At 39.4% G+C, this 17,095-nt stretch overlaps 1 protein-coding gene across 6 annotated transcripts in view; it reads right to left on the bottom strand.

Moving 5' to 3' along the window:
- The window catches only part of ZNF438 (zinc finger protein 438), a 51,048-nt gene extending 35,673 nt beyond the window's left edge, over window positions 1-15,375 (bottom strand). For 4 of the 6 annotated variants that reach the window (XM_041489467.1, XM_041489507.1, XM_041489498.1 and 1 more), the window contains exons 1-3: window positions 15,162-15,306; window positions 13,161-13,242; window positions 12,618-12,674 (exon numbers count right to left, since the gene is read on the bottom strand). The gene's annotated coding sequence lies outside the window, so the exon portion shown is untranslated. Of the gene's footprint in view, window positions 1-888; window positions 1,009-12,617; window positions 12,675-13,160; window positions 13,243-15,161; window positions 15,307-15,342 lie in introns of those variants that run through there. The other 2 variants (XM_041489478.1, XM_041489488.1) reach the window with 2 other exon arrangements.
- Window positions 15,376-17,095: the final 1,720 nt, after the last annotated feature.

The raw sequence follows: 17,095 nt of genomic DNA, 5'->3' as shown, positions 1-17,095 counted from the left end.
CGTAACTACTGTATAAATACTTTATGCCAGGACTGGATTTCTCTGTGTCGAATAATACCCCATAAGAACATCTGGGTTCAACAACAATAATAGACAGATCTGACAGCCCTGTTCCCAGTTACATGATGGAGTATGCAATTAAGAACTGGGCAGCATACTGACTGCATTCCAATTGTAACTAAGGTGTCAAATTTAAGACTTCCTGAAAAGATTAAAGACATTTTCATTAAAATATATTCTTCCTATCGTTTACTAGCATAGCAGCACAGTCAACAACACACATGCCAACTGTTTTAATTTCTATTTATATAGTAAAGCACAGGCATTTGAGTGCATGAGAATTAAACTAAGAAAAGTGCTCAAACTGATACAATTTATTACCTACAAACCATTTTCTTCCAGGTATAATCATACAATCTCATTGAGTTCACACTTGCACATTCACAAGACTTCAGTCAGTCAGTTACTGGGAAGAATTCTGAGTAACGGTGTTGCAAGTACAATAATACAGCTAAACAAAACAGAATTACTTGCAGTCTGAGAATTTCAAAAAGCAGGCAATTAAATGTACAAGTTAGTAAGACTAGGATTATGACAGAAAAGTTATCTGTAACAGAATAATAAGATAATGAGATGACTCTTAACTGAAGTATCAAAATTCAGGCAACTTCTTGAACCAATAGAGCACAGAACCTCCAATTACTTTCTCTGACATTGTCAGTAACAAAAAAAAAAAACCAAAACAAACCAACCCAACATTCACCAGCGTCAATGTATCAGCACATTACAACTCCTCAACCCTAAAAAAACTCTGCCATCATAACCTTTCATCTTTCTTGGCACTGTGAGAAAACAGCATAAAGGTCATGGAAAACACACTTCACTCACATTCTTACAGGTGTCTCCTCCACATTAAAGCTGAAGAGCAGCACAGAAAACCTTTTGGTGCCTTTGCAGAACAGAACACTTCAGTTCCCACACCTCTGAAGTCAACATTTTTCAGTAGTATACAGTCACTTCTACTTAAAAACAAAATAATACCTTGGGTTTAGTATATATACTAAAATTGAAAATCAGAAGAAACACAGGATAACTGAACTATGTAAGAAAGACAGAACTGAGTAAGACTCTGGGTTTTTTTCTTTTTTTAAATATGCTGCTACTGCAAGGAATTCAAAAGAAAAGATTCCTGAAGGCTCAGCTAAGTAGTTCTACATTCAAACAAGCTTAAAAAGATTTGCCAATTATACGGTCAAAAGTAAGAAGCTACAGTCAAAATCAGTCTTTTTTTTATATCATAACCTATTTTCCAAATGTATTAAGAAAATATAATCTTCAATGTGAACTCGCAGTCATTCAACCAAAATTCAGCAAATTCTAAACCCACACACTTGATTTGTGATGTATTTTGGCTGCTAAGTCTGATTCTAAAAGAGTGATGTGCTACCTTATTTTTATTTTTTAAAAGATTTCTCTTGGGATTGCACAGCAAAGGAATGAGTATGTAGCCTATCTTACACAGGAAGGAGAGATTTTTATCCTCAAAAACAGGAGGTTCGCCCACATGATCACCTGGGACAAACTTGGCCAGTGCAAGCAGGCTAGAAGGTTATAGGAGCCTGGGAATGTTTAACATCAAGAAAGTAATTACAGCCCAGCAAGATCAGAAGGAATTACACAGGAAATGTGAACAGTAACCCTTTCCTGCCAAAAAAAAATCATGAAAAAGTGAGCTTTCAGCTGCCAGACTATAAGGCTGCACAAAGCAATTGCAAAATGCAGGAATGGAAAAAACACTATATATTACTAGGCTATAAATTCCCAACGATGTGATAAAGCCACACCTCCATGAAAAGAACAAAACCCCCGATCTTTCTTCTTGCCATGTATATGCAGTATAATTAAAGCCCAGAAGAAACATGAAAATGTTGCAAACATCACACAAGAATGGTCAGTTGTCTCTTCTGGAATTTTCTTTTAAATTTATGCTGACCAAACAGTGTTCCCTTTAGAAGATGGTGAAATATCTTGCTCTTATTTAGTCAAGAAAATCTCTGTCCAAAATATGTAGGGCATTATTCAAGCAAGAATGCTAACTCTCTCAGCTACCTGTTCCATAAAAATTAATCTCCCAAATTCTGAAATAAACCCCGTAACTCAGCAGAATGAGCTCAAAGTACTCCATGTATTTGCTGGTGAAACAATTTCTATTCTCTAGGGACATGGGGGAATTTGAGTGACCTGACTGTAGTTCAGCCTAGTTAGAAAGCCTTCAAGTGTGATATTGGAAAGTGAACAGTGATCACACGCCTGTCCTTCACACAGAACTGGGATCCATTTTAGTGAGACAAGATTTTTTTCCTAAGCTACTCAATAAGGAAAACAGCATTCCTTCAAATCTACCAAGACCTAATGCTGTACATAACCCCAGTCAGATAAGAGATGAGCAATAAAGCAACCAAGCACTAGTGTTTTTATTAATTTATTGATTAAAATTACCATAAATATATCCTCATTAAACAAAAATAAGCTCTCCTAAAAGGAGTTCTAGTTTATATCTGCTCTACTGAAAAATAAAATTAAAAGATACTTTTACAATTTAAAAAAAGAATCAGTGAATTCTTATTTGAGCAACACACTTCTTTAGCTGTTCTTAAAATTACAAATCAGAACAGCATCATGACACACTGAAGTGTCAAAACCAGGGTATCACTTTAGCTTCTTTTCTTCCAGCCTTGTGACTCAGGTGTTTCTCTCTACCTTCCTTTACTACCAAAGCCTTTTTTTCCTCATCTCTTCTGTTGGATTCTGTCTTGTTTCCTTTTCCTTGCCTTCACATCGAAGGTGAGTGGGATTTTGCAATCACTAAAGCCACATGCACAACCAATTCCTGCACGGCTGAAGTCTACTCAGCTACCTGCTCAGTGGACTCTCTAAATAAATAAAATCAAGGGACAAATGAAGAAAATACAAAAGCAGCACATGAGAATTTAAACTACGGGCATGCAAATCGGGCAGAGACAGCGCAGTAAAGAAGCAACAAGGACAAGAAGTAATTGCTGACAATACAGCTTGCACAAGTTACCATAACTCCCATTGTTCAGGAGATAAAACTGAAACATGAAACAATTATATTTTCTATTATTTCACTGAGATGGAAGCTGAAAAGAGACAAGCACTGTGACCTCACTCTGGAGACAAAGGGAAAGTTCCATCTTCTCCTGCACTAAACTTAATCCCACTTCTAAGGGTTGGTGATTTGCAAAAATAAACTGAACTAGCTTTCCCAGTCAATACAAGTTCTTGAAAGATTAAAGTCACTTCTCCTAAATTTGTCTGTCTCCACAGCAGATTAAAGATTTAGCAGTACAATATTCATACAAGATGTTAGCCAAAAAAACTGCAGTAGTGGATGAGCCACTAGTTTTTCAATAGCTATAATGTACTAGTTTTTCAATAGCTATAAATGCTATAAATCCATCTACATGAAGGAAAACTGCAGTAGTGGATGAGCCACTAGTTTTTCAATAGCTACAAATGCTATAAATCCATCTACATGAAGCACATAACACTGTATTGTGTTTGTTCATTGGTTCAGAAAAAAAAATTTCAATATTGTCGCAAGATATTCTGTTTTCAAAGGACTTGTACGTGTAAAGCAAAAATACCCCCCGTGATACTGTGTGGTTTTTTTCAGTTCAATGTGTTTAAAACCACAGCCTATTTTCAGCCAGGTGAGCTGACTGAAGTCTGTCAGAAGCCAGGAGCTGCCTACAAGGGCTATTACTGTGCAAATGCGTCGGTGGCAACAGCCATGGGAAGGGTTCCCTGTACCTCCCAAGCGTAGGCAGCACGTCAGAAACTGAGCATTCCTCCCAGCACATGAATTTGCAACTGACTCATCTGCTGCACCCTGAAGCAGCACTGTGGCTCACAGCACTGGGCACTGCATAGGATTCCTTTGCAAATCGATATTTTCCACCTGGCCACATCTGCTATTTGTGAAACCTCTGTAGAATTTGTATCTGAAAACTTGTAGTGATCCTTGTAAAACCCTTCCAACTCAGGATCTTCCACAATTCTAGCGTACCACAACAAGTAATGCTCTTTAATTGGGAGGTTACTGGCATTCACCTTATTTCTGGAAAGAAATGTAATAAACTTTAAAATCCTTAAAGTAAAAAATAGCATATTTTGGGCCTGTGGAACCACTCTGTAATGAAAAAGTGAATTCCAAAGATACTAGTTTTGAAAATTACTATGCTTCTAAATACAGTTATTTGTAATATGACTAGATCTCAAAAGAAATTTAAAACTTCCTCTTTTGGGGACATCTACAATCAGCCAACATAACACGAGTTAATATTCCCACCCAGTGCCTTCCTCACTGCAGGTATACACATTAAACATTTTATCCTTCCCAACCCAGAGCAGCTTTCTAAAGATTACCAAAAACTGAATTATCAGGTAACTACACCACTGACACACAAGTCTTGGGGAGAGAGAGATGCCAGTAAAGAACACCTGAAACCATTCTCTGTAAATATCCTCCATCAGGCAAGCATGGCTGTTCTCTCTTAATCATTACTAACATCTATGAGTTCTTTAGGTTTATGTATTAATTTTGCAATTATTAATAAATATTTTGAAAATGGTCTTTCTAGCGCTTCATGTTTGAAATAATATGAAGAGAATTCAAATAAATCGTTTTCATTACTGAAAACTTCAAAACATAATTCCACTTTGACAAAAAAAGTTCACATGCCCAAATTAATTACATCTCTCATCACTGAAAACCTTCAGGGTTAAATAAGGCTCAGGATACTTATCCTGTCCCATTCCCCTGATAGGATACTTGCAATAGTCTACAGTCCACTTTACAAATTCTTTTTTTTACTTTTTGTTTTCTAGGGGAGAGATGCTTTACAAAGCAATTTGATGATGGTCAAATTAAAACCCATTATTCCACAACCTGCATAACTAAGATTTTATAGTTTTTGATTTTTTTGCTTTTTCAAAATGAACAGCTTCTTGGAACAGGAAGAGACTTACCCAGAACAAACCAGTTGTATATTCAGGAGTTCCCATCAATTTTGTTAGCATTATTACTAACCTAAGGAATTTTTATGCTTCTCAAAAGCTGATCAGCTAAATCTTTCAAAGGTATCTACATTTCTGTAAGTGTAGAATAATTTTAAAATGGAAAAAGAAAAGCAAGTTTGGTCCACTTTAATCTTGAACATGAACAAAACTTTCTTTCAAAATTGAACAGAAATTTCACTTTCCAATGAACAGCAATGTTTTATACCAAATATTTGAAGATTTTTAGATGCAAAAAAACATCATCAAAGTTTTGAAACTTTTGCAGTGAATTAAATCAATTATACCTTAATAACACCCTAGACCAGCTCTCCTCACAATACCCAGCTATCTTTAAACCATGCTAGTACATTAATATAGGTTAGATGCTTGCATGAAATTATTAAAAAAGAAATAAAACAGGTACAACCTTTTTCTAGCCTAAACACTCCACAGTTTCATGCTTCTTTTGAAGCAAAATTTTATCATGTAAAAGAAATCTTACAAATACTTAATTACTTAAATCCCCTAGTCACAGTCTTTAAATACAGAATCCACAACATAATCATTTTCCTAACTTTTTTAATGTGGTCACAAAGTCTTTCTGACACAAAGAAATTTGACAGCCAGGTGAAAAATAGCTGTAAGAAATTAACTTCAGGGCAAACATAAATGATGCTAATCAAACACACCAAAACTGTTAGTTTTACCAGCTCACCTCAGGCAGTACATGCTCTAAACTGGTCAGAGGTGAAAAATTCTGCACTGGACTAGACTAACTCAGTGTCTGAATAACCCTCCCAGCAGCTGTTGCCCAAACCTGGCTTCCTTATCATTTAGGAAATTCAAAAGGCATCACTCAATCCTCTTGGAGCACTTCTGACCACAATTATCTCCAGGCCTGTCACTTTCAAGTCACTGAAATTAGCTGTCTAACCAAGAAACTCAACGTGTTACAGCCAACAGGCAAGTTAGTCCTGTGTTCTTTTAGCAGTGCACTGACATTTTCTTCAGGAAAAGACATGGGAAGATTTATTCTCCAACCTGAACAGCAGCACACTTTACTCAGGACTTTGTAAAGGAGAACAGAGCATGTACATTATATACCTTACACATATGATGCTTCTGTCAACTGACCCCATTATACTAATTGCTTTTTAAAATAAAGTCAGACTTCATATTCTTACTAAATGCACAATACATTCATTTTATTTCAAATATCATCTCTCCAGCAAATTATAAGAGCTAGAAAAGAGTTCAGCTTCAGCACCAGAACAGAAGACCCAAAGCAGGAGTCAACGTGGTTTACCAAAACACTAATACAAGATCAGTGAGTACCATCTCAAGGAAAAGTAAATTTATTACTGTCCTCCCCTCCAGATCACTGTGTAAATAAAACTTTTTCCTCACAGAAAAAAAAAATTCCTCCAGAAATTATCAAGTACATCATTCTACACGTACAACAACAGACAACTGGCACAATTTTCAAATACAGCAACATGTAATCAAAATTATGTAAATATGATGTAAATTACATAGTATTTATGTTTTTATAAACTACACTGTGGCAATATATACTCTTGCAGTGCAAGTAGATGATGAATGAAAAAGATGTGAGAAAGAAAGAGAAACAAGCAAGCAGTCAGGCTGCTAACTAACAAACTACACCAGGTATTTTCAGAAAAGGCTCTTAAAAAGGTAAGATTTAAAGAAAGAAGAAGCCACCACTGATTTTTGGAGCATTGTGGTAATCTACAAAAGTGAAAAGAAACAACCCAAAGCAAGAAACTCCTCCAGGATCCCACATACATCTGGGGCTCACCTGATTATGTAAAGCATGGCAACATGTAGTGGTAGATTTTAAATGCATATTTTTCAAGTAGTGACAATCCAGAACAACAAAGTTTACTTTTCATATGTTCCAACCCTAAATAATGTTTAAAAGTTGACTGTTACTTTAGACTTATCTCTAGCAGAGTAGCTCTCAGTTACTGAAGTTTTACTGCCTTGACAGGGGAATTCCATTTCTAGGATTCACGCAGAGAAAAAGTTTCAGTATAAATCGTGGCTATTCTAAGCCAGGAAAATGTCCCACGGATTGCTAAGCTACCACCAGTCAGGCAAGTTCCCTGTAATTAAGGTATCAATTATAATTTCACAGGCATGTTTTATTTTATAAATAAACTCTGTTTCCACAATTTGAGCTGTGGGAAAGAATGTCTGCGTCAGTGCATCAACCCTTGCAGCACAGCAAGTTTTGAACAGAATATCAGCTGTAAATGTTATAATATAGATTCTAGCATGGAAAAAATAGGAAGAAGAGTTCCCTCTCACCCCCAAATTCCCACAAGCCTTCTGAATTTTTTTATTCCTGTCATGGCACCTCTGTGACATCTGCTCTTTGCTGCTCTAGAGCCAAATACAACAAATTTAACTCAATCTGCTGCTAAACACACCAAAAGTAAAAACTGCAGCCTGCACTAAATGGAGAGAAAATGACATTTAAGTGGGAATGAGGAAAAGCCAGTTCTGCAGTCTTTTCCTGTTGAACACTGCTTCTGATGCTTTTATCACAGAGTTTTATATTTGAGTTTGATAGAGACTGAAAGCAAACAGTTTCTAGGACTTGATCCATGCCAAGAGAAAAGACTGGCAAAGCGACAAGCATGCTCATTTAATTAAGATACCCCCACTGCTATTTTTATGACTTTTTACATACTTGCTGGGAGTTGGCAGGCTGACACAGAAGGCCAGCGTTAGCTCATTTCATCCTCCCAAAATATTCCATCGCTCTAGGTACAGAACAAACTTGTGTACTGACTCAAATTAAATTACTGCATGAACACCAACTTAATGCACGAGCCCAGGCAATAGAAAAATCAAACTGAACAGAACAGTGTCTCACAAGTAGCAAGTCACAAAAACAAGTGACCTATGTAAATTCTTTCCAATTTCATGAGGACCCTGATTTTAATCCCCAAAACCTCTTCTCCAATATCCATATCTACAAGAGAAACAAAGTAAATCAGTGCATCCTACCAAGGGAACCTGACATATTACCTAGTGTGTATCTCACCTAGATATAACCCAATACAGGGAAAGAGAACAAATTAGTGAGATGCCGTAACTCCTTCTCCCATAAACAAACGAGGGATAGACTTCATTCCTTTACTCACACCATCAACACATGGTTTTTAGATGAGATTTATCAAAAATCATGATGGAAAAATAATTTTGCAAGTGACAAAAAGATGAGGGATTATATTCTTCCAGGAGAAAAGGTAACCTGAGCCTGTGTAAATATTCTTGCACTCTAAATTATCCAATTTCTATTAGAATTTTTCTAAATTAAAATTATCCCTAGACTGCAGAGCTCAGTCTTACCAGTTTATCAAGAAATAGATCCTCTCCAGTTTCCTTTCTCACTCTGTCACCCTAATTTCACAGAATGTCCCTTTACTCTTATAGCACGAACCAACAAAACAAAAGCTTCAAACAATTCATCTTTCTGTGTACTTGTGTTATACTTCTCCATATTCACTGCCTTTCAAAGGCTAAACAATCTCTATGTTTTGTCCAATTTCTCTTTATAAAAGCAAATTTTCATCCCCACAGATTCCTTTTTTAGACTCTTCCCTGATTCCCTTCTTCTCTACATCCTTTTTAGAGGCACTCAGCACCACATCCACTGTGATGGCATTCTGTATAACAGTAAGATACTGATTTTTACCATAGCATTTTATACTCCATCACACTTTGTTTAGTTTGATTGCAAGTATGAACACAGGTATCAGAAGTAAAGAGAAGAAACAAGATTTTTAACACACAGTCCCCTACTCTGAGTATGTGGCATTACTAACATGCCAATACACCATTTCGGGCCAGATAGTCTTTGCTTTTTTGTCCTTCAGCATAATTTCTTCTTTGTATCTCACCCATTACAGACTGCAAATCTTTGTCATTTGCCTATCAGGGTACCCTCCCAGAAAGAAAATCACTTGTTTACAGGTGAACACAAACATACACTAAGCAAAGGTAACTGCCCAGGACTGTTTGCTTTTAGGTCTTCAGTGAGGACCCAAGCATGCTTCAACACAAAAAACAAGACAGTAAAAACTGCAGCAGACCTGCGCTTTGAAAAATAAAGACTGTAATAAAAAAATAACTCATACTATATGGAAGACAAGAATATTCTGCATCCTACTTATTCTACCTGAACTATGGAAAATATATAACATCTCTGAATTAATTTACTAAATACCATAAAATATAATAGATACTATATTGGCCCTTACAAGGTACAATCCAGCCAAACTACAAAAAAGTTTCCAAAAACACACTGCATTACATTTATAATTTGAAGATTTAAATTCACAACAGCCTATCACTATTTTTCTCTGGAAGCTAAAAAACCCAAGAGAATCTATAAGACTTTTTTTTCTCAATGATGAACAATATTGTAAAGTTTGCTTAATTTGCTGTTTAGGGAAAAAACATAATAGAGCGATTGACCTGACTCTCTGTTCTTAAACACTCTGCTAAAAGAACAAACTATTTGTGAAAATAACAAAAACCAGCTGAAGGCATTTGGGTGGTCTCCATTTGAGTCCTGTAATATAGAACAGTTCCTTTTTTCTAAATCCAATACTGATTTGTTTTCCTGCTTCAGTAAAGCCTCAAAATCTGTTGATGACAAAAGCTACACAACCTACTGACCATCCATATTATTTTACTGGCAGGCTGCTAACTTCCAAGTGCTCGATACATCACACACTGAGTAGCAAGCACTCTTATATACACAACAGGACTATGCAGGTTTCTATAGACTGATCCTTTCTACTTCCCTAACAGTATTTTGAGGGGTCATATAGTTTTATCTTTAGGACACTGCACATAATTAGTGGAGACCAACGTTGGGTAGTTCAGCCTTACTGCCCTGCTTCCTAAAAGCATGGTCTATCTTAGTTCTTCACCAGCAGTTCTGTTTGGATTGAGCTGAAGAAGAGCAAACACTGTCAGAACTTCACGTCTTGGTGTATGTAGCACTCTTTGAAAGGACAGCCTGATATAAGTCTGAGATTACACACCCTCACAATCAGCAGACTGTAGTCTCTCTTAGAGAGTCCAACCAGTTATGGCCAAAAAAAATCCACCAAAATTCAGTTCTATGTCATTTAGTAGAAGACTGAAGTGTGCTCAAAACTATAAAAATCAGTAACATTTTTTGTAAAATCCCTATTTTCTACAATTCATCCCAAATAACCACAAACACACATATAAGAGAAGTGGCAAAGAAGCACAGGTGTAACAGCAATATCAGTCTAAGCTGTAATTTGTCACCATATATCATTTTTCACAGAGTTGGCCCAAGAGAAAGATCCTTTGAAGAAGAGACACAGTCCCTTGCAATTGTCCTTAACAGCTGAATAATGCACCAAAAATTAAGACAATGCACCTTTGAGGGGTTTTTTGATTTGGTTTCTGCTTTGGGGTCATGTAAAACCATTAAATAATTCCTACAGATATTTCAGCATTCAGCTACTGGTAACAAAGGGCTTCATGAAAAAGACTGAGTATGGGAACACAGCTCTGACTGCTCTGCCACCCACACTAGAACAGCAAAAATATTCCCTGGAACTGTAACTTACAACCAAGCTAATATCCAAACCAATTTCAGTGATAGATCTTAGTAAGTCTCCCAGGAGTTGTTTCTTTCCCCACAACTCCTTTACCTATCAAACAAATTTTCCAAGCTGCTTTTCCCTCTCTTTAGCACCTGCTCCTCCTGGCAAATACCCAAGTGAGCCACAGGAATACTCCTGTCTCCCCAGTGACTTGCTGTGACAGAGGCTCTTCAGCAGGGCTGAGACAGCCCAGCTCTGAAGCTCGCCACATGACCTCTTCTTGGCATTAACCATGACACTTTTTCTAAACCACAACCCTGGGTTTAGACTTTCTGAAAAACAATCAACTGCTAAGCCACAGAATGAAACATGATGCATACACAGAAATTAACATCCTATAGCAGCCTCTAAAAGTAAAAATCACACTTAAAAAAAAAAAGCATGTTTATGATTCAATACTCCATAATTTTACTATTTATATGATTCCATGAAAAAATATCTCATTATTCTGAAAAAAAAAAAAAGTTTAACCATAAATGAAGTGACCACAATGCATTACAATTCTGAAAGATGGACTGAGCTATTGATTACATTCTTTCCATCTGTGCAACAATTCAAGGTAAACTAACAGCTAAGCACTAAACTTCTAGTATGAGGACATCAGCCAGCCTCCCTTCAAGCAAGGCTTTCAGTACTGTACAGCCTTCAAATAGATGCAAAGAGAAAAAGAACAGTTCACAGTTTAGGTAAGGAAAGCATACTTTCCTAAAGTGGTAGAAGACCAAAGTGACAAAGCAAAGACAATATTTCCTTAATTGATGTCCTTTCACATCCTTGCTCAATACAAGTACAGTTCTACCACAGTGAGGTTTATGGTGTTTTGATTATGTTCCTGATATTAACTGGAAGAGTTACCAGATTACAACATATTGCTACACAAACCATGCTAACTTTCCTACAACATTCAATTACACTATAAATACCCATGAAATCAGTCCTTTAAAAAAAGTAATGCTTGAATACTACTGACACTAAGTTTAATCAGCCAATTAGGAACAAACCAGTACCAGCAAATACAGTACTATAATACAATAAGTCAAAGACACAATTAGCAAATATCACACTTTGTGATATTTGAATAGGATGGTTTTGACCCAGTTGTTCTGTGGTTTCATGAGATGACAAGACCAACAGTCATAGAGCAAATACAATACAAAGACAACAGCATTCTCAAAATGCCATTTTAAGCTGGCAGTAACAATCTCTTTATTACATCAGCACAAGAAATAATGAAATTTAAAAAACAATCCACAACTTTTTATTTTTGAAATTGAAAAATCAAACAATTTTTTAGATTAAAATAAAGATCTTTGTCATATAATTTAATGGTGGTTACATTGTGAAGAAGTCTAACTCGTTTAACTTTGACAACAACATTCAAATATACTCCATGAGAAAGGGCTCAATTATTACTCAAGCAGCACTGTTTCTATTATTTGCCAATGTTAGTCTTGTAAAAATATATGGTCATGTTTTAAATTTGTTTTTAAAATATCTTTTTAAGTAAAACATGTTCCGGATCTCTGTAAGTGAATTAAAACGCCGACATGAAGTATGAAGTCTTAGCAAATAAGGCCCATGTCTTGTCTTGACTGCAAATAAGGATGAGCATCAAAACATACTTTCCTGCTGCTGAACCACTAATATATTTTATGAAAATTATGAAAACAATTAGTTTCACTGGAGTACAAGCCCAATGGAGTACACCCTCAATGACCTTAAAGAATTTTAAATGGGCAAATAAATAGCAACTCAAACACACAGGTAAAAACTGTCTTTGTACTTAGATGGGCACAGAATCAAAATCAAAAATACTCTGCAAAGATATTAACTGCAATTTTTCATCATACCCACCTTATTCGTCCTGCTGCTGCTGCTATGACCAATGAAACATTTCATCCATCTTAATTCCTATTTCAAGGAAATAAAAAACAAACAAAAACAGAAAGTTCCAATATCTCAGGAAATACATTTAGCAAAGGACAGAAAATTGTATTTAATAGAAAAAACATTTTAGGAAGCAGTGAATAAACAAGAATTCTAATAAAACATGTTTACACACAATACAACAGCATCTCCTCTGAGGTATACCATACATTAACAGGACTTTAGAGTAGAGAATACAATAATAAATATCTGAATAAATATTGCTAAAACAACTGATGAAAGCTCATACATTTATTATTTTTCCATGCACTTTTAAAACTCTGAAGTTTCTTTAATTGCAACTCCAGCAATATTTCCAGTCAGCATCCAATCCAAGTTCTACATTCAACACTTGGGTATTTCACTTTGACCTGACACCATCCACCTCATTAGGTGCAAATAAATACATAAAACCATCACCAGTTTCATACAGACATTTAAAACATTAAACCACTTCTATAAATGCTTTACCTGTGCACATAAAAATGCTTCAAACAGTCCAAGTCACTGATGAAGAACACTCCTCCCACCTAGCACAACATAATCCTTGAACCTGTACATCAAAAACATATGTGTGACAATCACTACAAATTTCTAAGGCTTCAGTGAGAAAGTCAGAAATGTCTCATATATGCTTTCCCTGTCATTGCTAGTTCTGATATTCTCACTCACAAATGAGATGCAAGAAACATAAGAAACTAGTATTTTCTTCATTAAATGCTTTTAAAAACACTTCAATTACAACTTCAGCTACCCCACAATCTAGTTCTTTAACAGCCTGCCCAAAAGCTAAAAACATTTGCATAGTGCTGGGTTTCTTCTGATTCTCCAGTTATCATTACCTAAGAATATCTTTATAATTAAATACTAAGAACATTAGATCATTACGAAAAATATTTTAAATAGATGACTTGTCATACACTTTATCTCTCCCTTTTCCTTTCTGTCTTTTGACAGACTCTAAATTGGAAAAAATCCAATTCTTCTAGCTACTGAAGCAGAAGAAAAACATGCACTCATCCCTGATGTATCTTGCTTTACATAAAAGCAACTTTGGAAAAGATTAACTTAAACTATCACTAAAAAAAACTAGCTATAACCAAGTTATTGAAAAAACAAACAAAAGAACAACAGCTCAGTACTTTGATTGCTGAATAGTTCTGTGAGGAAAAAAAAACTGCACATAAATTACTGTGATCCAAGGGAACTGTGCATTTACCCTGTGTTATCCTCCTCTTTCCTTTTTATTAAGGAATAATAACAGGAAAGACCACTTTTAATGGCGTATTACAGGTTCAAATAAATTATTACAAGAAAATTCAAGACTATAATTAGCTTAACCATACAGCATTTAAGGGCTAGGCTGTTGACTGAGACTTTAATACACATTAAAAAGCTTCAACAACAGTTATGTTGGAGAAGAAAGGAAGTGAGCACAAGACATACCACATCAATTTTAATTTAGGTATAGAACTATGTAAATCTTTTAACAGAGCATGACTTTTGGGCAAAATAAATTGAAACAAATCAATCTTTCATATTGTTTCAAATCTGCCACGTTGTAGACATTTGCACAGTCTTTTGAAAACTCTTTTATGTGGTTTTAAAATGCCTCCCTCATTCTATTATCTATGCCATACACATCTGATCACTTGGAACCTGGGATATGTTCCTGATGTCATTATTAAAAGTTCCAATGGATTCATAAGGCGACAGGCCTCAGTAAGTTACACACAATCACTACACCCATTTAGCGCATCCCTTTCTGCAGCCACAGGACAAAACGCCTTTGGCCACAGTTCCTTCCAAACCGTAAGGAGCCCGAGAGGACTGCGCATCGTATTTGTACTTTTATGGAAGCAGCAGCAGCAGCGAGGTTATGAAACATCGCTCAGGCCTCGGAGTCAAGAGCTGGGCGCGCAGCTCTGACTCACGCTGGCACGGACCGCGCAGGAGCCAAAGGCGGCCACAGAACCTGCAGGCACCCGCTGCCGCCCCTCACAGAGGTCACGCTCCATGGCCACCACAGGGAAAAGCGTGAGCTGTACAAGCAAACATCGTGACTTGTAGGAACCGGTCATACGCGGCCTTTCTGCAGGTCTTTCATTATAACATCAGAACCGGCAATGGCAGTCACGCCCTCCCGCAGTCTCCGCGCTCGCGGGGACCTCTACTGATACCCCGGGCCGGGGCTCGGGTGGCCGCGCTGGCTCCGGGCTCACAAGGCGCCCCCGGCCGAGCGCCGCAGACCCCGCACCGCCGCTCCCGGGCTCCGGCGGCAGGAGCCGGGCGGGCCCCGCACACACCTCGGCGGCCCGGGGGACGCTGCCGAGCCCGGCGCGCCGCCCGGCGCCTCGGCCGAGCCGCGGGACCGGCTGTGCCGTACCGGGGCGAGCCAAGGGCCCCGCAGGCGCGGAGCTCTGGCGGCGGAGCTCTGGCGGCAGCGCCCGGCGAGGAACCCCTCGGGCTCACCGAGTGAGGGCCGAAGGAGGCACCCGCCCCGCCGGGAGCCGCCACCTCCCCGCCTCCTGCTTCCCGGCCCCGCGCCGCCAGCCGGCTCCACGGGCGGGGAGAGAGCGGGACAGCCGCGCCCCGGCGCCGCCCGCCCCCAGCCCGGGCCGCGGCCCCACCGCCGCGGGGGGAAGGAACTTACGAACACCCGCCGTGCCCGGGTCCCGCCTCCGCGGCGCGGGGCGGCGGCGTCACCCCCGCGGGAAGGCGCAGGGGCGGGGCCGGCGGCGGGCGGGCGCTGTCGGACGGAACGGGGCGGCGGGGCCGGGGACGTGGGGCTGCGGCCTCGGGCAGCGCTGTGCTGAGCTGGGCCTTCCTTGCCCGTCCCAGCCAGCCACTGGCGGGGGGAAGCTGCGCTCCCCGCCGGTCCCCGAAACTGATGGTTGTCAGGCAGTGGGATGGAGGTTTTGCGGGGCAAGTCAGAAAAAGGAATCTCTAAAAAATATAGGGATTGTGCTGGAAAATAAGCGTGAGGGACTTGAAAGTGCTGGGTCAGAGGGGGCGCAGATGGCTGAACATGAGCTGACTTAAAGGCCAGTGGCATCCAGGCCTGTATCAGCAATAGTGTGGCCGGCAAGATGAGGACAGTGATTGTGCTTCTGTGCTTGGCAGTGGTGAGGCCGAGTCTCAAGTAGGGTTTGGGACCCTCATTTCAAAGCAAACATCGAGGTGCTGGAGTGTGTCCAGGGAAAGGCAGTGAAGCTGGTGAAGCATCTGTAGGACAAGTCTGATGGAGGAGCAGCTGAGGGAGCTGGGGATCTTTAGTCTGGAGAAGGAGAGGAACAGGGAGGACCTTACTGCTCTTCAGAGCTACCTAAAAGGAGGTTGGAGTGAGATCAGTGGAGGTTGGAGTGGGGGCCAGTCTCACAAGTAACACATGATGGGACAAAAGGAAATGGCCTCAAGGTTGTGACAGGGAAGGTTTAGTTTGAATATGAAGCAAATTATATTGAGGATCCTCACAGCCTCACACAGCACGTACAGATAATCAGGCCCAGCTAGCATGGGTTTATTAAAGGCAGGTCCTGGTTGACTGACCTGCCCTTCTGTGACAAGGTGACAGTGGATGAGGGAAAGGCTGTGGATGTGTCGACCTGGACATCAGTAAAGCCTTTGACACGATTTCTCATGGCATTCTGGAGAAACTACTGCTCATGGCTTGGATAGGTGTGCTCTTCATTGTGTAAAAAAGTGTCAAGATGACCAGGTCTAGAGAGAGTTGGTGAATGGAGATACATCCAGCTGGTCACTGGTTACCAGTGGTGTTCCTCAGGGCTCAGTGTTGGGGTCAGGCACATTTAATATCTTTATTCATTATTTGACTGAGGAGACCAAGAACACCCTCAGTCTGCATACACAATTTGAGCAGAAGTGTTGATCTACTGGTGGAAGGCTCTGCAGAGGAATCTGGGCAGGCTGGATCCATGGGGTGAGGCTAGTGGTACAAGGTTCACGAAAACCAAGTGCTGGACCCTCTGCTTGGGTCACAACAACCCCTGCCATGCTACAGGCTGGGGGGAGAGTGGCTGGAAAACTGCCTGGTGGAAAGGGACCTGGGGGGGACAGCAGCTGAACATGAGCCAGTGAGTGCCCAGGTGGGCGTCAGTCTCTTCTGCCCCCTTCAGGGGAGAATTAGATTGGATATTGGTAAGAATTTCTTCTGCAGAAGGGTTGTCAAACACTGGAACAGGCTGCCAGGGGCAGTGATGGAGTCATCATCCCTGGAGGTGTTTTAAAGATGTTTAAAACGGTGTTTAAAAGACATTGGGCTTAGGGACATGGTATAGTGGTGGACTTCATAGTGCTGTGTTAACAGTTGGACTCAATGATATTAAATTCTATTCCAATCTAAATGGTTCTATAATTCTATGGTTCTCTGAACGGAGAAATGAAAG

This window comes from Pyrgilauda ruficollis, unplaced genomic scaffold, assembly GCF_017590135.1.
Source record: "Pyrgilauda ruficollis isolate IOZ18807 unplaced genomic scaffold, ASM1759013v1 scaffold12, whole genome shotgun sequence".
NCBI classification, from domain to species: Eukaryota; Metazoa; Chordata; class Aves; order Passeriformes; family Passeridae; genus Pyrgilauda; species Pyrgilauda ruficollis.
The sequence above is the reverse complement of the archived record's forward strand: the minus strand, read 5'-3'. Positions and strand labels throughout refer to the sequence as shown.